This window comes from Coturnix japonica, chromosome 9, assembly GCF_001577835.2.
Source record: "Coturnix japonica isolate 7356 chromosome 9, Coturnix japonica 2.1, whole genome shotgun sequence".
Classification (NCBI taxonomy): Eukaryota; Metazoa; Chordata; class Aves; order Galliformes; family Phasianidae; genus Coturnix; species Coturnix japonica.
In genome coordinates this window covers 19220393-19242539 of record NC_029524.1, presented here as the reverse complement: position 1 = coordinate 19242539, position 22147 = coordinate 19220393, and the positions used below count along the sequence as shown (strand labels likewise).

General features: G+C 38.2%; 1 long non-coding RNA gene across 2 annotated transcripts in view; it reads left to right on the top strand.

Moving 5' to 3' along the window:
- LOC107318434 overlaps positions 1-22147 on the top strand; it is a 42931-nt gene that overhangs the window by 4734 nt on the left and 16050 nt on the right. For both annotated transcript variants that reach the window (XR_004308410.1, XR_001557351.2), the window contains exons 2-4: positions 1330-2069; positions 4464-4666; positions 10092-10146. This is a non-coding gene — a long non-coding RNA (uncharacterized LOC107318434). The remainder of the gene's footprint in view (positions 1-1329; positions 2070-4463; positions 4667-10091; positions 10147-22147) is intronic.

Here is a 22147-nt window from a genome sequence, read left to right as displayed (position 1 = left end):
CTATTCCCACAAATATAAATCTAAGCACTTAAATATTTTGATAAATCAGGAGTTGCAAATGGAATTATAGGGAACACTCATGCAAAGAAGACTTTGATAAACAGTGCTTTTAAAGGAACTGTTGGAGGGGAAAAAAGTGTCCTTTAAGTTGTACAGTGAACTACACTTGAACTTAACTTTACTGGAAGTTCATATTATCATGCCCAGTGCCATGTGAAATGGTTCATTCTGGTGGTGAAAATGAGCCTGTGTATCTTCATCTCTGGCTGCAAAGGAAAAAAGGGTTTTCAGCTGCCTCTGATTGTGTTGGATATAGTTCACAATAATTTATTTTAGCCAGCACATGCAAAGCATACATATCTATTGGAGCAGTGAGTACTGAGCTAGGTCTGGCATGAAGCAGCATCAGAAGCTTGAGGTTTTTACTGCAGAAATTGAAGCTCACATCTAAAAGATGTCAAAATTCTTCTGGAATCTCACAATCTCACATTTCACTTGCTCTCAAACTAAAGCCCTTATTCAAACAAGAACTTTTATTTTATTAATGTTTTTAAGGCTTTATTAATGTTGGGTGAAACTTCAGTGTTTATGAAACACGAGGGAATATTGTAGCTAGTTTTGTGACCAAAGTTTTCCCCTATATGTTTAGTACTGCTGGTTATAGCAGCTCTTTGCTCTCTGCCCAGTCTGCAGCTCAGCTCATTGGTGTATGTACCAAGGGGACCTTGTTCCTCGAGGTTTCTTTATAGACATGTTGGGCTTTGTCAGGTGTTAGGCTCATTCCCTGATGAACAGCCTGTCATATTTCGGGATCAATGTGCAACGTGTGAGAGAACAGCAATTTTGTGATGTGGAAATTATTCTCAAGTAGTTCCCCAAATGAGCAACATATCTGATTGAGAGGGAATGATCTCTCTGTACCACAGGGCTGTAACCTCAGTGGGACATGTTGAGGTGGCCAAGGTAGCACTAAGAGCTGGAGATGTGCTGCCAACACCTCTGACAAGATGAGCAATGAGAGGAAATTGGGCTCCCCTGTTGATCAGCGGGCTGATGAGAGAGCTGCCATGGAAACATGGGAAACACATTGTTTTCATCCTTCATTCACCTCCCTGAGCTTGACCCAGAGTCATATGGGGTGCAGAGGTGTTTGTTCAGTTCTTTTCCACAGGATGTTCAGCAAATACTTTAAAATATAATTGCATTGTACTTTGTCCTTTGAACTCTTGCACATCCCATTGCACGTCTCATTTCAATTCTGTTTTGCTGCCAATGTGATTTATAAAGGTGCACTGAATTGTTTCCTTGTTTTTTAATTTGTCTCTGAAGCTGTAGCTGTTGAGGACTCCTTCAGACCAAGGAGAAGCTGAAGTCTGGGAGTGACCTGTCAGCAATAAAAAGGGTTTTCTCATAAAGCCGACAGGTATAAGGTCCTGTCAGAATGACTGCTCCTTCAGAAAAATCCATTAATTAACACTTGTCATCTGTGACAGTCACAGGTAATTCTCACGCTGACAGGTCTTTGCATGCGACAAATGGATTCCCGTTATTCCTTTGACAACTGGACCATGAAATCTAATTTTGCCAGGACGGTAAATGGTATCACTGTTTATGCCAGCTTTTGAAATTCATCAAAATGAGCAGAATGTTCTTGCAGATGGAGGAAGAAGAAGCTGCAGTGCACAAGGAACACAGGATTGCTCTTCTCAGGACAAAAAGCATCTCTCTGACTAATAGCAGCTAGTAATTACAAACGGTAAATTGACCTCACTGGATAAGACTTGAGGTCACAACAAAAAAAAGAAATAACCCAAATTAAACCCAAACCTAATGATTCTACAATTTCACTGACTGATTTTTAGCCACAAGGAGTTAATAAATTAATGTATGCTTAAAAAACCAACAGAAAACAACATTTCCATCCCTCTCTACTTATTGTGGGTGTGCAGCCTCATCTTGAGTATCGTCTGCCATTCTGGTCTCCACGACATAAGAAAGGATGTTAAGGTCTGTGAAAGCATCCAGAGGAAGTCAAGGAAGTTTTACGCAGATATGGAATTAACAATGATGTAAGTAGAAATTCAAGAAAAATAAACTGTTGTTTGCAGGATCAGATTTATGCATCTAAAACCATACATGTAACCTACAAACGTTGCTTAGACACTACAATTTCAAATATCCCAGCAACATCTGAGAAAAATTCACACCCCGTTGAATCTGATGAATTTTTGTCCTTGGTTTCAGAAAGGCCAAGATTGCCTTTCTGAAGTGTATGCATTTGTGCTGGACTTGGGTAAGCTTCAGAACCTTCAGAAATAACTATGCTCTAGTCCATGCAGTCTTCCCGAGGCTTAATTACCTTTGTTGTTTCATCAGCACTGGCTTTTTCCCTGATATAACTGGTCAGATGTGTTTTGGAATGCTTCCAATTCTTATTTCAATTTATAATATGCAACTGAGTGCATGCTTTTGATTCTCTTGAAGAACAAGTACAGCATAAGGGCTCAAATAAGGCACAAGCATGTGTTAACTACACTGATGGAAACGGCATGGGCATGAGCTTCTTTGCATGGATAACATTGCTTTTCTGTACAAGTTTGTATTTCAAGATGCATGATGCAACTGACAATAAATTTGGGATATTACATGGTTATTCTGTAAACCAAAAGACTATTTACTCTAAAAGGTAAGATCTAATTCGTAACAGAGCTCTCCTGAGGATTTTTCTGAAGGACGAATGTCGAGGCTTATCCTAACTATTCAGAAGGGAGTGAAATTGGACAGTAGGATGAAAAAGTTCTTCAAATACTATTGTAAAGTGACTTTCTACTATATAACTTCTCTGTAATGGATTCTCTGTTCTCCTTCGTCACCTATTTCTTGGTGTGCCTATCTGCACTGGTGTCTTGCAGATAGGTATTCTGATGCTACATGGTACTCCTGAAAAAACTAGTAATACAACACTGTATTACTCCTACAAGACAGCTGATGCTGGATTTGATACATTTTTCTACTTTATCAGTATACTAATGCCAATGCTATCTCTCTTGCACCTACCATCATAGTTATCAGCAATTCCTGTAATACGTGGCTTCACTATTCCTTTTCTTGTCTATTATTTCTGCAACTTTCAAGTTTTCCCAGTGTTAACTTTATCATATTCCATAAGATAGCAACTTTGCACTTTATATTTTAGAATTTCCTAGTGCTGAAGTTGTAGCAGCGTATATATCTTATATGTGTCAGGCATAAGTATACTGCTGCCGTCCTTGATTGATGTACTTCTATCTCCTTTAAATTGTTGCATCTTGCTTACTTTCTCCCCCCTCTGTTTTCATGAACAGGAGAGACTGGCTACTTCTCTCCCATAAAAATACTTTATGTATCAATCAATGATATATGTGAATTTGGTCTTCACATCAGTGAAAAGTGTAGTCTGTGATGATGTTCAGAGAATGTCTAAAACTGCCTAAAAGTTTGTTCCAACCTGCAGCCCATATATATCTATTTTCCCCATTTATATGTATGTGTGGTGTGTATATGTGTGTGTTTTGTTATAGATTTACAATGCTCTATCTGAGGAACATAAGGGCTCAAGTTACTCCATAAAATTTTTGAAGGAATTTCTCTTAATCCAACTTTGATTTCTGTGTGTTCACCTTATTTTTGCGCTCATTAATGCTATTTTATACTTTTTTGTTTTGTTTTGTTGTAGTGTTCTTTATTTCACTAGGAAGGTGGATAATTTTTCTTGCTTTTATATGAGATATGTGTGTGGATTAAAAAAAAAAGAATATTAAGTAAAAAATAGAATATTACACTTGCCCCAACCTGTTTTTCATTTTGCCATCTGCAAGCCTTTTAAAATATCTGTACTGTGGGAAGAAGGCATTCATTTTGCAAAGGCAGTTTTTCAATTAAGTTTCTTGATCAAACTTAGCTATTCAGGACTTTGCTGTCTTAGAAAAGAGACTTTATTGAAAATCATACTCTTTGGAAATTCTAGAAATACCTGCTACTCACATCATGCAAAGGTTTTTAATATATTTCTGAAATTCACCCTAAGCCCTGACATATGCTATGAGGCTTTTTTTGAGACAGAGTGTTATGATTTATCTTAGAGGTAAATCAACCAGGTAAGAAGAACAAAGCAAAAAGGACTTGTGTAATCTTTGATTTTTCCTTCCTTGCATTTTTTTCTGTAGCATTCAACTATGCTTCCAGGCGTTCACTGCATCATATCAAAGATGTCTAACAATATATCAATTAAGAGAGTGCTGAAAAACAGAAGATACTGAGAGTTCACTGATTATTTTTCTGCATGATGAAGGTTTCAGAAAGAGAATATCTAGTTTTCTTCTAGGGTATCTGGGTTTAAAGATGCTTTTAATAAACTGGGGAAGAACGGCTAACAGTAGAAGTAAAAAACCCACACTTTACAATTAATTATGTTTATCTAACAGGATGGGAAAAAGATGCTGGAGAGATATGGAAGAGCTGGAAGAAATGGTAGGAGGGTAAAACAGAAAACAAGTGCTGCTAGAAAAGAAGTTCTTATACACTGGAAGAAATGATTTGAAACACGCAGTTACCTTTTACATGGTTATCACATGGGTAATGAATTTGGAGTGGAAAAATGGACTGGCAGTGCTGGATGCACAATAAGGTAAAGATTTTTTTTTTGTCTATTTTAATGCTGCTTAGAAAAATTAACAATGTTTAGACAGCTCATAGAAAGGAAATAGTACCTCAGTTATTATAGCTTGTGAATCAACAGCAGACCGTTTTCAATTCAGAAAAACTTAAGAAAGGTGATACTCATATTTTGGAGGTGTTTGTGGTAAAAAAGAATAGAAATTTCTCATGCTTGCTATGTTTTATAATTCAGGAGATGTGGGAGACCCAATCTGAACAGCAGCAAGAGTAAGATCAATTAAAGGATATTTTTTGCAGTGACAGTGGGAGATGTAACAGATTTAGGTCAGAGACAGATTCATAATCCTACTGTCTGAAAACTACTCTCATATCTAGGACAGGCAATCATTCTCAGGAGCACGTGCAACATCACAGATGGTCAGTGAAAGGTTCTTTCTCTTTTGTAGATTCTGCCATCTCTTCCAGGTGTTGTCATGACCTCCATCCTTGAGCATGTTTCTTCCTCCTGCACACCAGGTCCTTCTAGAATCTAGACACAGAAGATGCTAGTTGGATATGAGATTATCTGCTATTGCGAGTGCCCCTATTTTTACAAGCCTTGATTTTAGCTTCCCCTAAAAAAGATATATATTTTTTGTTTTCATGACAATATAATGCCATGTTTCTTCAACTGCAACAGATGCTCCTATTCTTTCATCCTGTGATGGCAATACTTACTGTGGTAAAATTGCTAATTCAGTGAGCTGGTGAAAGTAAAAAGAGGTAAAGAGATGTTGAGATTTCTGAAAACTTAGTAACAGCTATTGGGGTTTATTGAGTTTTGCCTTATGATCATGCTTACCATGTCCTTAGACTGAATAATCAATAAGAATTGTGGCTCATGTCTTAGTATTTCTTGACTGCTTTCTAGTATTTCACAACTGTAATTTCTCATGCTGCATTTAAATTTTATTTTTAAATCTGTGTATTGAATTGTTGGGGTGAACGTGGCTGTTTGAGATCACCCTTTGAAAAAACTGGGTTTAAATTCCATGTGAAAAATGTTTTTCTGCGTCCTGCAACTTGAGGTCATCTAATATGTTCAGCTGCTATTTTCAGACTCTTCTCAAAGACTTTAGGATTCATCCTTGAACATCCAAAGAGATTTGTAAAGCAAATAGACAGAATTCCAGTATATACTTTATAAACGCAAAGTAGAAGAGTCCTTCAAACCAAAGAGTTAATCTGTCATTATCAGAACAAACTACATTTGATACGCTTGGGATAGCATTTTCATGCACAGCTCTTGATCATTACTTACCTTTGCTATTAATTTTGATTGAGTTGAGTGGATAATCTTTAGTTTTGGAAAAAGCTCTGTATGGCTTCATACACTTCCTAGCACTGTTCTTAAAGAGCCAGTCTTTCAAAAGGTATTTGTCTGATTTGTTTCGTTGAGTCTTTTCCCCCATTCAAAACATCCTGTGTTTCAGGAAGACTGTAAAATTGTAGAATCAAATTTATTTCATTATTATTATTATTATTGTTGTTGTTGTTGTTGTTATTTGTAGCTAAGTCATCTCACCTCACTGTATTTAGCAGAATGCCATGCTTCAGAACTGGTAAAACTAATTTGTCTGGGCTTTCAACAGTGCTCAGTAATGATGAAAAGAGTTGCCTTTAATGCATTGCTTTTTCTTTTGCACAGTGCATTCTGTCTTTATAATCTCATGAAAGTTTCTATAAGTACAATTATACACAACATAATACAACTAGAGGAAAGCACAAAGTGTTTACATGTATTTTACAGTCATACACACGCTGTTATTAAAAACAAAGCAACTTATTTAGAAATGTGGATTACCTATTGCATTTGTGTAATTTTCAAAAAGGCAGAGAAGCAGAGACTACAAGAGACTGTTATTTAGATCCAGACTGTCACAGTCTGAGACGAACCTAAAGGATGAAGACAAATATGCAGCTGCATAAAAATAAGTGTTTTGACCCCTTCATGTGTCAGTCATTCATCCTGTCTACAGTACAGCAGCACACCTGACTAAATGCTGAGTTCTATTATTCCATGAGGTTACTTTCAGGTGCTCCTAAATAACTCCTGTTCCTGCAGATGTTAAGTCTCACCTGATGGGACATACTTGGACTCAGTTACATGCCCCTCTCACAGGGGGTGTAATAGGAAGGCAGCAGCTCATCTTTATGGAAGGGTAGATAACAGAATGAAAATCCACAGTGTTGGTTGTGTTCTATTACTGAAGGAACTGTGCCTTGCCTAATTCGTATAAAATCTGAAATCAGAGAAGAAAGGTTAAGTATTCTGGAGTATCTGCTAAACTATGCAGTCCTAGATCTACTCTGGAAATAAAAAAAAACATTCAATCTGGGATATATGAGAAAATAGTCCTCTAGATATTCAGCCCCGTATTTTGACATACTCATCTGTAAAGGTTAAGGGGTGCTTCATGCCTCCTGTGGGCAAAGCTTTTTTGAAATCATAATAGAACAAAGGTATCTTGAATAGCTAAGTTTGGGGACACAAATTAGAAATGTGGGCAGAAGTTAATTATTTTTACTATTATTATTTTCCCTGTCTCCATCAAAGTTCCCTTTTGAGAGCTGTCCCTGTGATTATTTTCTAAGATTGTTTAAGGAGTTTGTGTCCTGGTCTGTGTAACTGCGTTTGCCCTTTGAGGCCGTTTCTCCTTGGTGATTTTGATGTTTCAGGAATTTGACCTTTCTGAGTAAAAGAACGCATCATCTGAATTAGATAAGGTTTTTTTAATCCTCTCAGGGAGGTTGCAGAAGCCTCTTCAATTGGCAGAAGAGATCAGGATGGACGAATTTTAGCTGGGGGTACTGGTGCAATTTCTGTAATGGTGATGAAGGGGGAAATAAATGACATCCTTGATTGTCCTCTGGCAACATCAACAAATGATGTTTGCATTTCCTATATCACAGAAGACTCTGAAGAAGAATCTTGATTAAGTAAGAACTGCTTATCACGTGAGACTTCCCATAGTTCTATAGAAACTTGTTTAAAACCTCTCAGGTTCTTTAGTCATTGGATTATATCTTCTCATAGTGATGGAGTGGTTTTTTTTCCTAAATAGTACAAATATTATTTATTATTGATTTAAATTTTGCGCATTACTATTGCCACATATTTCTTTCAAGACCAGCTTGATTTTTTGCTTACACATATTTATTTATTTATTTATTTGTTTGGGGTGGTGGTGGTGGTGTAGTTTTCACTGAAAAGATTCCCCAAACAATCATTTTGTAGGTAGGTAATGACAGTCAGAACTCCTGATTGAAAGCAGACCGGTGCTTTAGCTCCTGCAGTTCTCCTGAACGCATTGGATGGCTGCCACCAGCCATAATGTCCCTGTTCAGATGTTCACTTTCAGTGTATGAACCTGCCACATTTTCTCAAAACGTGCAACCTACAAACTCATTTCTTGTCTGCGGATTTCAAGGGATGTACAATACAGAAGGGTGTGAGTTATTTATGTGCATTTACCCTTATGTAATGGAGCCCTGAGATTATAAACTCTTCTGAACAGCAGTTTAATTTTGTATTACTGCCAAAAAAAAACACTTTACCATTCTTTAAAGTGTCCAGAAGAATGTAATGAAATCCTACAGGTGGCCTTGCAGGAGACAGCATTGTGCTGGAAAGAAATGAGGAAAAAAACCATTGGCCAACTACAGAATGGTGCCTCAAGGGCCTGTGCTGGGCTCCTTGTCATTTGCAATGATGTTTCCATACTTTTCTCAGTGTGAAAGGGAGCACTGAGAGTATTTTCATCCTTTCCTCTTCTGATCCCTGAGCACAAAGAAAGAGATTACTACAATCCTTTAAAAGGCAGTGTTTTTCCTTGCGCTTCTGTGTGTTTACTGTTTACTCCCATGTAAAAAGCTTTTATATATTTTACCATAGATCAGAACAGTGCAGAAACAGCGCATTTAATTTGTTTCACTGAGCTGTTTTAAAGAACTGATGCTTTTACAGGACTTGTAGGTGAGATGAACAGCAAGCATAAATTAGAATATTTACTTGCAAGAATAAGGTATTGTCTGTAAACAGTCTGTCTATTGGTTAGAGTTATATATTTGCAGGTATAGCACAAGAAAAATGACTGTTTAGCTATTTTCCTCTCCACCTACTTGAATCACAAAACCAGACTGAATTGCAACACGTACCTGAATTTAAAAATTAAAATAATTAGAGCTATTGTTTTGAATGGATGGATAAACTGTTGTGACTATTGCATAGGTATTCACACATAACAATATTAAAGTAATGATAGCCTGCTTTCTTATATAATGTTCTGTTTGTTGTTCCGGATCTGCCGCTATAAATCATGCAGGATCAGGATCTTCCTTCAGCTGAACTGAGATACACTGAAGTAACTTTTGCTAGGCTGCAAGTTTAGGAATTTGCTTTTGCCAAAAAGCAGCTGGTTTACATGCTAACATTCACCAAGTGGGCATGGCAAGAGGAAAGGGTCATTATCATGGGAGCTGTGTTTAGTTATTTGTACAGAGACCTTATTGAAAAACATGAATATTGCCAACTATTGCAGAAACAGCACAGTGAGTTGGAAGCAATGGATTACATGCTCAGCAAAAGATCTTGTGGAAATAAAAACTTAAAGATTGAATTCGAAGTACTTGTTGCAGCAGTCGGAAGGAACTGTCTTTAGTTTACATCGTGATCCATTCTTCGGAAAGGCCTAAGAATGGCTACACTGCAACAAAAACAGAAGAGCTCTCAATTACCATAAAGGGTCCTTTTGTCTCCTTTATGGCCCATAACAATGGCAAGTTTCCTTTTCTGGGATGGCGTAGGGGTGATAGAAGATGTAACAGACTAGTTACATACACCCTGAGAAAAAGGGCTGGGAAATGACTGCAAATCTTAACAGGTGCTCCTCTTAGACCAAAAAAGTAGATTTTATGCCAATTCACAAAGATTGCCATACACAATGGGCACATGGTCAACCGCAGAAACAACAACCTCTACATGATGCATAAAGGGATTTTGCAATTAAGAAGATAAAAGGCTAAAATAATGGAACCAGGCAGATGTTAGTCATTGCTAAAATCCCTGGTTGTTGGGTGCTCCAGTGATGAGGATATAAAATATCAAATTATTGAAGCACTTAATAAAATGATTTCTAAGAAGAACTTTTAAATGTAATCCTAAATCTGGACACATGAGGGTTTAGAAGGAGCACAGGAGGAAAGGAGCCAGGAAGTTTCTTAAGCTGTTTGTTCCCATGTGAGTGATGAGCCGTTTTGGAAAGATCTTCTTTCCAAAACAAAGCAGTGCTGCCTTGTGAATTTAGAATACAGCGAAGGTTTGGGAGTTTTGTCTTTCTTACTTTCTTTCTGTCTTTTTTTTGGTGTTTTTTTTTTTTTTGTTTTTTTGTTCCCAGGGATTTCAACTCAAGCAAAATATCGGGGACAAAAATGTACCACTGAGGACTTCAGGTACAATGCACAATAACAATTAACTTTTATTATTGGAAATAATATGAGTAATGCATCACTGCTGACTAACTCAGCCAAAGTTTATAGTGGTTTCATTTTCAGCCATTAATAAGCAAGCTACTTATTAACAGTCATTACTGAGAAATGTATTGGATATTATATTATTGAGTTATTATTGCTTTACATTATTGAGTTGTTACTCTGAATACACAGCATGCTAAATGTGGTATTTAACTCTAAATTACTGCTTCGTTTCTCCATGTTCTAAAGATGCAGTCCAATATCTCATAGCTTGATTTTTGTTTTAATAGTTTATGCTTCAAGTTTTCCACAACTTATTTCTGATAACTCTTTTTCCAGTGAACCTGTGTTAACAATCTCACTCCAAATTCCTGTTTTGAAGGCAAGTGTATGAACTAAAAATGGGAAGGTGACAACTTGATGTTTCTCAAAATTATGAACGATGCTTTGTTCCTGTGCTAGGAGCCATCATGAATGTGTCCAAAATAGTTAAAGAATTTAATATCTGTTTCTATTCTGGGAGATGAGTGATTTTAGTGCACATTAGCTTTTTGTGGAATGACAAACTGATTGCCTGTTCACTTGTAATAGCATGATTTTAAGTCATTACAAAATTTGCAGTTAATATTTTATTATTTGTATAAATATAGATAAACTAGTTATTATGTTATTTCCATTTCAGATTAAGTTAATGAAAAATTATGGTTCACAGTCGGTGGGGTACTAAAAGTCATTAGGTTTCAGATTTTGGTTCAATTTGGGTGTAAGTATTCCTCAATAAAGTGGGTCACAGAATGAATGCTTGGAACACAGGCTGCAAATTTCATCCATGCATTCTTTGCAACACAGGAAATTTAATATCTCCCCACACTAGAGTAAAGTTTTGAGCTTATAAATTGATTACATATCTGCATGAGGGAATATTAAATTCAGTATACCATCTGAAGGCCAAGGCTCTCAGCAGATGTGAAACTCATTATAATATGACTGTTGTTCAGTTGCTTGTGTTAAATGCATTTATGGTCTTGGTCCAGTTCTTAGCTCCTGATGGGAGCATGGGTCACTAAACCACATGTCATATCTGCACCTTTTATCTTGTTCATTTCAGCAAAGAGGAATGGATATGGAAAATGAATTAAGGTGTTTACATAGGAAGCTGGCGTGACGAGCAACAAACCTGATATGCATCTGTTGTGATGTGTGGTTTAAATTGCCTTCCCTGGGGAGTCAAGTGGAGTGCCTAATCTCACTCCAGTGCACATGGAGCGTTTTCAAAGTCTAGGAAGCTAAGTGTTGACAGTTAGATTTCATCTAAAAGTACTCAGACTGGCGATCCAAGCAGGAAGTGTGCTGGGGGCAGTGCAAGAATGTAGGTGGTTCGTGGAGCTCGGACCTCAGTAGTCTTCATACTTCTGCTCCATTCTTACATGACTACAAAGATGAAGTCACTGAAGGAGTAGAAAGCAATAAAAAGAAGGTGAAAAGGGAGATATCTCTCGTCATAAAAGTTGCAGGAGGGAGATGACTTCTTTTGCTGATGTAAAATTCTCTGGGTGCCTGAGTGACTTCCCTTCTTAGCCAGAGAAATCTCAGGGATATCTGAAAGGAGTATTCTTTTAAATAAGGCACCAAACTGTGAGGTGCTAAAACTACATTTCCTTTCCAGTTCCTTCTTTAAAATCAAGAGTTATGGCTTTTCCTTGGGTAAATTAACTATGCTTGAGGTATTCTCTTCTGTCTGGTCTTCTGCACCACCCCTATGGGAGGTCTATTTCTTAAAAATATGAGAGATTCTGAGAACAAGAAAGATTTTGGTTGGTTTTTCTTTTTTTGCATGAGTGTATTTCTACACTCCTGCAGCATTTCAGGGTCTGCTTCCCTTGCATACCAAGAACATGGATAAGGCAGTATGCTACGTATCTCTGCAAGGGAGCTGGACTTTTATCATTGTAAAGCCTCTGGAGTTGTCACCCTGTTTAGTGCACAGCCACAGTGGCAATCTGGGACAATTTGTGTCAGACCCTACAAAGGCCTGTCCCCAGGTGGTAAAGCCTAGCCCAAAGATAGGAAAGAAAATAGAATACCCCAAAGATGTTCAGGAAAGTCTCAGCAATTTTTTGCCTATCTCCAACCCCCTTTATGCTTTAGTATGCACTTTAATACATAAGCCAACACTGCTTTTCCCCTCCAGACAAACTGAGCTTCTTTTTTCCAAGGTAAGTTCTTAGAAGTTGCCTTGTTTTGATATTCTCTACATAATAAATATCCCTATATGCTAATAGCATAACACTTCAACGGAAATGAACTGCTGGTGCATGAAAGGCTGCTACTGGCAGTGTAGTGCCACTCGCAGAAGCTCCTTTTCTTTTGAGAAGGCTCAATTACCTTCCTGAAACCACTGGGACATCACAGGGATAATACTCCCTTTCAGAAATCTCTCTCTTCAAGCCTCCTGCTGATGGAAGCCCTGAGTTGCTGAAAGGTGGCAATTAATCCTTAAACAAAGATATCTTGATTGTCATAAGTTCCTGCTGGTCTCCAGTTACACAAGACACATTTCTATCTGCTTAAATCTGACTTTCTTATGTTATTGTCTACTCCTATCTCAGAAACATCTGACATACATTTTCTTCCAAATAGGATTTTTTATTTTTTTCATTTTACCATTAAGGCAGCTGTAGGAGGTGTTTTTCATTTTATAACCACATCCCTGGAGATAAAGAGCTAGTAGTGAGGCTAAATTCCCAAAGCAATTTTCTTTGATATCCACACCCTTTCCATGTCCTATTGGTATGATCAGAAGTTAGAGATGGGTGAAAGCTATTCACTGACAAGTTCATCTTCTGTCAGTGCAAAAGTAGTTCTCTGTAGCTTATTTCCAGTGTTTTGAGCACTGTGTTATATCAAATTTTATTGTAGCTGTATGTTATTTTTTCTCAGAGATTTTTTCTGCCATTCTTCAGCCTAAATTTTCATTGTCCTTTTTCTATGTTATTGTTATTATTATTATTTTATTTTTTTTAGTCTCACTCTATTTCCACTTTCCTGAAGCGTGAAAGTAGAGAATCAAGTGCCATTAATACAGAAATAAGATTTCGTGGACAGAAGGTAACTAGCTGTGGAAGTCTCATGTAGTTAGTATTAAGTTTGAAAAATTTCATTTCTAAATCTTAAGACAAAACCATTTTTTTCCTAGATGTGAAATGAAGACTGATAGGACTGTAGACTTACGATCCTGCTGGTCCTTAAATCTAAGCTAAGCAATGTGAGACAAATTAATTGGACAAATGTTGGCTTCTTCATGGGTTTTGTGGAGTTCACTTTCTGTTTGTGGGTGATTATCATTTGTGCTCCTCTTCTAAATGTTACAAGGGTAGTATTACACTATAAAAATGAGAAGTGGAGGAGAAATTTAGACTATTCTTTCCCATTTCACTGGCATCTGTAAGATAAGTAAATCTTTATGCCAAGTGTAAGACAGGGCAGGTCCTTATCATATTGAAAGCTTGTTGATGCTTTTGGAAAATGAAGTTGTGGAATAGAACCTCAGCCATGAGCCCTCCAGATGAGTCCTTCTGAGAAGGAGCAGAGCTTTCTTCAAAGATGAAGGGGAGAGGAGAAGTACTTTCAGGAAGTTGAAAAGCCAGACCTTGTCTGTGGACAATATAGCGGAAATGTGGGTGCAATGTAAAGTGAAGAGGTTAATAAGGAATGAGTGATGAATGAATAAGACATCACAGCGTGAGGAAAAAGTCTGTCTATCTTTTTCAGTCCTTTGGTTCAGATTTGTTAGCTCTGGTTGGTCTACCACTTATTATTTAATTTTTTTTTTTGCAAATCTATTCATAGCAATTTATTTAACACTTCTGTTTGCTTTAAAAAATGAAAGTACATCAAGGCTAAATATAAGCATATCTTCGGGTCTTTTGTTCTTCTTTTCAAAGGCTGTAGCTAGATTTGTTCACTACCTTACACATTTGAGATACTAATTACACATGTCTGATGAGGTGTGGATTGCCACCACCACCATCAGAGAAGAGCTTTTTTGAAGCCTTACACCTTCCCTCTGCAGGCTGGAAAAACAATAGAGGTGCAAGACCCACCTATCTGCTGGTACATTTGAGAGCTTTCTAATTAAAACATGAGAGTGAAAAAATGCACTGGGAATGCTCTCATTGCTTTTGATGTGGTACTTTCACAAAGCTGGTCAACTCAATTAACAGCTCCTGTTCCAATCCACCCCTGTGGAGTGAGGTGAGGTCAAGTACTCATACGGCATTCACCCAAGACATGTGCAGGCTCACCCCAATAACAGTTGTGACGCTCCTTTTTACCCTATTGCAGGGTTTGGTAGAATGATGCTGGCCCATGCATTCCTTTGCAAGGACCTTGTTTTTAAGAACTCTTTATGTCTTGCACTTCAGCATAAATAATAAATAATTACAATGATTATCCTGTATAAGTGCTCCCTTTGAACATAACTTGCAGCACTAAGGAAGCAGAGAATAGCAAAAGTATACCATTGTACATAGAGAAAAGGAGCAAAATTTTGAGTCTCTGAGAAAATACTGGGGCCACTTGTGTATGAATCCTTTACCAGGGATTGGATTTAAGCCTTTGGGAAACGTATGTTATAGTAAACAGGTTCAGAGGTGATGGTAGTTACAGAGCTGCATCGATTTCATCTTTGAGCAATGAATATTATAAATGCAAATTGCCATTATAAGATGCAGTAATTGTGATTTCCAGGAGTTACTCATTCTTGTTTTGTCGCATTGTTTATACCCAACCAAGAACTGTAGCAGTGTAAAAAATACACAGATCTTTCTTCTCCAGCACTCGGTAATACACTCAGTAATTCAAATTGTTTTTAAGTAGCTTTGTAAATTCAGTTTCATTTTGTTGTTTTTGGATTTATTGCTGCTTTAGTTCATAAAACTGCTGGATTCCACAACCTGAATTGTGGTACCTCTATTTTTCTTTACTACAATAAGTTGTACACAAGTATTCTTGATTACTTTCCTTAAGGTCCTTGTGAAATAATAAAGTAATGGCTTTTTATGCTCTATTTAAATGTTGAGTGCCAGCCAAGATCCTTCTCTCCCTGTTTTAGCATCAATTTAAAGTGAGTTTTCTAATCAGCTCTGCCCTCCACATCATAAAGTCTCTCTTCACTATCTTTGCTGATAACTCCAGAGATTTTTCAGGCTGGGAAATTATTGGTCATGCTTCCCTAGTTATGCTTCCCCCAAGAATCTAGCCCTTAGGAAATTCATGCTCTAAGTTCCTGCTCCCTCATCTCAAGAAATACTATAGATTTCCTGAGCAGATGGTTACATGTAATTTTAAAGGTCAGCATTTAAGAAGGTTAGAGAACTTTCTCTGCGTATTTCGATATTCTACAACTTAAGTCACCTCTGCTTTTGGTGAATTTATTTCTGAAACTCTTTGAATGCTGTCCCTTAATTTACAGTAAAAAGCCAGCAAGGACAGCATTCCATTTTAAATGCAAATGTTAGTTTGAAACAACACTTCCAAGGGTTTTGGGTAAGCAGCCAACCTATGTGTTCAATACACAACAAGAAAGATTTTATGCTTATGATGAGACTGCAGTAAGCAGAGATATTCTTGTATGCATGTGCATGTAGAAGCCTGTGCACATATATGTAGCCTGTGAACTTTTCCAGATGAATTTTTGCTCATAACCAAGAGTGCTTCTACCCACAGCTCTGCAAAGCCCTTTTCACCCCTCCTGGGGCTCCTTGTGATCCCAGTGTTTGCTCCTCCAGCTGTGCTCAGTGGAAGCTGTGCTGCACAGCATCTCCAGTTCAAGTCATACGAGGTTAAAACAAGGCAGTGTGACTATGGAAGTCAGAACATGAGTGTGGTAGCTCAAATGAAGGGGAAAATAATGCAGAACTAAGAGTAACCCCACTCGAAAGTGTGGTAAGTTGGGAAAATAGATTCACCCTCGAAAGCGTTTTCTTGAGATGAATTTCTGAGAAATTTAAATCAAGTAAATTGAAAGCTAAAATGCCCCTCCGTGCAGCATGTTTTTTATTATATTCCCTAGTGGGAGCATAATCAGCAATGGACGGATGTAACAAATGAAAAATTTGGATTATAACTGCGAAAACACTCTGCAGAGAAAACATCGAGCTGCATTCAGAATCAGAAAATGGTGCTTAGCTCCAGCTGTAAAATGAAAAGGCAGCGAACAGCTCAGAGAGCGCGTTGTTATGGGCTGCATTATTATGCTCATATCTGAACTTATCCAGTGTTCCAGTTTAGATGCAATTTTTAAACGTATCCATAAGCCTGTGCTCTCAGAAGTGGATTTACTGTTAGAAAACACTTAGATGGGTATGTGCCCACAACAATTTGCTGGGTTTTCTTGATCATTTGTCTCCTATCCTGTGATTGTGGCTAAATACCATCAAGACCCTTATTCGTAAGACTTTTTTTGTTTTCTGAGATATGACAAGAGATGTTTCTATGTTAAGTGTGATATCAGCTGTAGTACTGGGGTTGGTATTTGTAGTTTAGCATCTTTCTGAGAATCTGTTTCTTTCATATAATGGCTAAAAGCTGTAATTGGAATTAGTCTGGTTGATGCTATGGATGTGATTTTTTCTCCAGCAGCACTTTAAGCAATCTTCTTTGATTCTACAACTTTCAAGGTCAGTTTGTTCTGTGTTTAGAGAAGCAAACTTTGTAAAACCTCTCCTAACAGACCAGCGACTGTTTGTTTTGCTCCTTGTGGAGCTAACATCTTTATTTCAGCCCAGTTTTGTTTGGACTTTGCAATACTTGAGTGTAAGCAATTTTTCTAACCTACAACAAGGAGAATGCTCTCCTCATTTGTGTTGCAGAGATGGGGTTAAAATGCTTTTTGTGCAGCGCATTTTGCTGCAACTTGCAGTTTCCACCTATACTCAGTCCTTGTGGCCTTTCGCTCTCCTTTGCTGTCTTGTACAACTGTTACTCTCACTTCAGCTGGTTTCATCCCTTCCCTTTTGTCTTTTGCGTTTGAAGGCAAGGTCAGCGAGCTGCCAGGCTCCCAGCAGAGCAGGAGGTGGCTTACAGGAAAGCCACCGTGCGGGGCACAGGGACATTTGAAAGCAAAGTTCTAACAGGAAGAAAGAAAGCTGGAAGGACCCAAAGGTTTCAGGCATAGCCCTTTGAAACAAGAGGTCAGGTAAAGGTTTGAAATTGTATATAGTTTTCTTCTGGCTTTGATGGAAAGTTCCTTTGGAGCCTGGCTGGAAGAAAGGATGCAAAGTGATGGGAGGGTTTGCCAGAGTTCTCAATTTTCTGCCTTATCATCAGTATTGCACACTTTGCAGTAGCCCAAGTCTTTCCCTTTGCTGTTTGAGAGTCTGTGGAGAGAAGAGTAAATTATACTCTTCAATGACAAATTGACTGTGTGAGTAAAGTGCACACACAGAAAATTAATTATAGCAACATTAACTCTGAAGCAACTCTTCTTCCTTCTCTTTCCCAGAGAAGACAGAGGCAGTGCTGCCTGCAGCAGCTGGTGGCACTACTCCTTCTCACTTGATGGAGCTACATGTTGGGCTTTGAACGCAGGTCATACAGTGTGGAGAGGTGACTGTTTGAGCAGGGATCTGGGAGGACTCCACAAGAGCCCAGGGGGATCTTTGCTGAATATTTAAATAAAAAACTGTGTAGTCATGTGAAACACATCAGGCAGTTCATTAAAAAGTCAGAACTACAGCCTCTGTACCACAGAGTCTGCTTTGGCAACTTCTTTTCTGTTTTTTTGTTGGTTTTTTTTTTGGGTGTTTTTTTTTTTCTTTCCTTCTTTGTTTTTTCTCTTTTTTTTGGCAACAGTGCTGCCAAGTAAAAGCAATGCTCTGACATTTTACAAAGGATTATAATCTGGTTTTCTAGTCCAAAATGAAATTTGGTTTCAAATATGACCCAACAGAGATAAAAAAAAATCTTACTTAAACTTGTCATATCTCAGGAAAAAATACTTTGTTTTATACACGCTGACATTTTTAACCAAGATGTTTGATTTGTGGAAGTGCTCTTGATTTCCAGCTTTTTCTAATGGACCACAATTGCAAAGCTTTAGATATGCTATTGTCATAGAATCGTAGAATGGCCTGGGTTGAGAAGGCCCACAATGCTCATACAATTCCAACCACCTGCCGTGTGCAGAGTCACCAACCACCAGACCAGGCTTCCTAGAGCCACATCCAGCCTGGCCTTGAATGCCTGCAGGGATGGGGCATCCACAGCCTCCTTAGGCAATCTGTTCCAGTGCATCACCACCATCTGAGTGAAAAAGTTCCTCCTTATATCTAACCTAAAGGACCCCTGTCTCAGTTTAAAACCATTCCCCCTTGTCCTACCCCTGTCTAAGTAAACAGAGATCACTATACACGTGCAATATGTTACCTAACTAGATCATGTTGTTTTAACTGTTCATATCTTTTGAGGGTCAGACAAGATATTAATTACTGAAATTATACAAGCAGTACAGACCAATGAACAAATTCAGACTGTGTACAGAGAAACCCCCAAAAAGTAAAGCCTGTGTGGTTGTGATCTATCCCATTTTCTGTTCACTTTATAAGTGAAATGCTATGGTCTGCTTTGCTTATATCCACTATGAGACTCTGTCCGTAATGCCTGACACGTTTTGCTGATAACTCTCAGCCAGTTTTTTCTCTGTTTGTTTTGCATTGCTTTTGTGAGAATTGCCAATTAATAACTTATGTAAAAGTATCTGGGTTTCTCTTCTGAAGCATTTTTTGGGAATGATGCATTTTTGTTTTTGGCTCCTCCACCAAAATATCTTATAGGATTTAAATCAATTTCAGGGAGGAAAAATTTAATGCTTCCAAGCAGACAGCTTGATATGCATTGCAACAAATTATTCCAACCCACTGCAAATGTTTGTAATAAAAATGACAACTGAATCTTAACTACTCTGGAACGATACAGGATGTGGAGGTACCAATACAGCCTGATAGACCATATCTTATGAAAACAACGTGCATACAGGGCATAATTGTAATCATAGAATCACAAGGTTGGAAAGGACCTACAAGATCATCTACTTCAACCATCCTCCCTTTACCATACCTACAGAAAAACCACTAAACCATATCTCCTATCTCCCCATCCAGATGCCATTTCACTTCCATGGGCAGTAATGTGATTGCTCCCAGACTGCTTCAGAATGGTGATGTAAGGCGGGGAGCCCTGTGATTTCACTTGGGCTGCAGGAGATGCATGTAAGACAGCAGGGCTGTGTGTGTCCTGCTCACGCCTATGCACAAAAATAGGAAGTTCAGCTGGCTGTTAATAGAGTGTTAATCTTGTTGCTTTTAGATAGTACTACTCAAATTGTTCTTGATAAATAATTTATTAGACAGATTGAGCCTTAAATTTACATGTCATGTCCTATCCGAAGTTATGCATTCATTATTCACAAGGGTTTGATGAACTGTTTATGAAAAAACAACCAAACATTAACTATGCATTTTGTGGGATGACTGACTTACCATTGGTGACAAAATTGCTGTTGGTTGTTTTTTTTGTGATTGAATAGCTAACATAGCTAACATATCTAAACACAGTGGTGCTGAACCTTGTTATGCATAAGTGCTTTTGCTCAGATGGCTGCAGATGTTTATCCTAAGAAAAAGCCAGTTACCTAAGACTAGTTAAACAAAGAGCTGTCATAATCAAATCTATTGAGTTTGGGATCTATGTGGCCATGTTTGTGCTGTATTGCAGCTTGGAAGTGAAATATGAGATTGGAGCCAATCAAACCCTGTAAGTGAGCTGAGAAACTGCAAATAATCACAGCAAACTAGTTATGAACAACAGGGAGACAAAGCAGTGTTTGCTTTTGAAACGTGCTCCCATGGTGTGCCTTCGTGCCCTGACGTCACAGGGTCCTCCAGCACTGCTTGGTGTCCCTGTGGGTGTCCTTCTGGTGACAGGGTCCTCTGCATCACCTTTGGTCTCCTGTGTAGATAGAAAAGCTCTGTCTTGTGCTCATTTGGCAAGTGCTGAAAAAAACACTGCAGGTTGAAAGCAGAGATACGACTCTTGCCAGCATTCATCTTCTCGATTATCCCCTGAAATCCTGGAATTTGCTACACACTGCAGCTTTCTGGTGTTTTATCCAATCATATATTAAGTTATCTAAATTATAGGGTTGACACTTCTTCCCTTGAGAGACTCTCCTACAATCTAATATGTCTCACTGACAGGGAGATTTCTTCACATTACTTTAACCTATACCCCCTTAGGTTAACCTACATATTTTTTCCTACTTCAGCTCATTCATCTAGTATTACATTTATTTTGTGTACTTTCTAACTCATTACACAGCCAAATTTTGCATACTTAGCCCATCTTCCAGCCTTTGAGTATTTTTCCTAGGGGTTTATTTTAGCTCAGAATATGATTTGATTGCTTTTGCAGGATTTTTTTCAGATTGATATTATCCTAAATTTGATAGGGCAATATCTGTACTTATTTATACCTTATGCGGTGTCAGTGAATTCAGGAGCATTAGATAATTACAAAAATTTGTCTGTAGGGCTTGTTTTAGTGTTTTGCAATATGAAGTGACACCCAGCTGAAAAACAGCAAAATGGCAGTGAGACTGTGGCTTAGCAAAGGCATGTTTCCTTCTTTATTTTTGTAGAGGTAGAAAAGTAAGTCTTTTCTGTGTTTGGCTGGGATAGAGTTAATTTTCTTCCTGGTGTGGTGCTGTGTTTTGGAGTTAGGATGAGAATAATGTTGACAGCACCCTGATGTTGAGCTGTGCTGCACAGAGCCATGGATGCTTTAGGTCCTCATGCTGCCCTGCCAGACAGGGGTGTAGGGGGCACAGCTGGATAAAGGGATGTCCCATACCATACAGCATATTGCTGTGTGATGAAACTGGAGGAAGCTGTGTTGTCAACAGAATGAAACACACATGTTTGTATAGATGTATCTCTGTTCATAATCATTGACATAGGGATGATACTGTGCAATGGAGCTGCTAGCTGAGAGAGTGGGTCGAGCACAAAGTAGCGATTAGTAATAAGTGATCTTTTGCACACCTTTGCTTTAATGTATTTGCATTCCTTTTGCTGCAGACAGAAAGAGAAATGCATGCATTCTGCATTGTTTTCTTGTTTTCTAGTGATTAAAATGTGTTGATACCTGATCCAGCTGACCTTTCTATGCTTAGAGAATGGCAGCCTGGTTGCTGTGCCTATTCAGAACCTATTAGAGGAGATCTTTCTTATTGACTCCATCGGCATGTGAGCTGCATGCAGTGCTGTGCTGAGCAGCGCAAACTGCTGAAGTGATGTCCTCAAGCTGATGGGACTAAGTGTGGCTCTTTGGTGAATGGGGTGTGTATAGTTCTCAGGTCTAGATATCTTCTCTTTCATTAACAAAATCAAGATGATATTTCTCTGGAATTCTGCAAATCTTAATTATTAGCTTTGAAACAAAGCCTTTGAATGAAGTGCTGTGTGGATAATGTGCCTGGAGCAGGACGTGTGAGGGAAGCCAGGCCTGGGTGACTTGGGATGAAGGGAATAAACTTCTGTCAGTTTCTCCTGATTCTAAATCAATTATTTCTTCAGGCATACAGTAGTTTTAATATTTCTCCAAAAAAACATCTTGTAGAAAGAGCTGGAAAGCTCAGTTTAGGAGGTAAAACATCTTAATTTACCCAGCAAGGGGAGTTACCTCAAAGCTCGACTCTTTGTTGGGTCTCAGTGATGCTGTTTTCCTCCCCATCTTTGATCCCTTACATTTGGTAGCTCTGTTGCTTATTGGTGGTGGTGATGTTTGTTTCTTTTTCCCACAGCAGCAGCTATGTTGCCAAGTCTGTAGGTAATATCTTCACTTGACAGAATCAGTAAATAAAAATGAGAAAATGTTGGCAGTGTTGTCACTCCTGATCCATGTAAATTTTCTCTCTATGTCT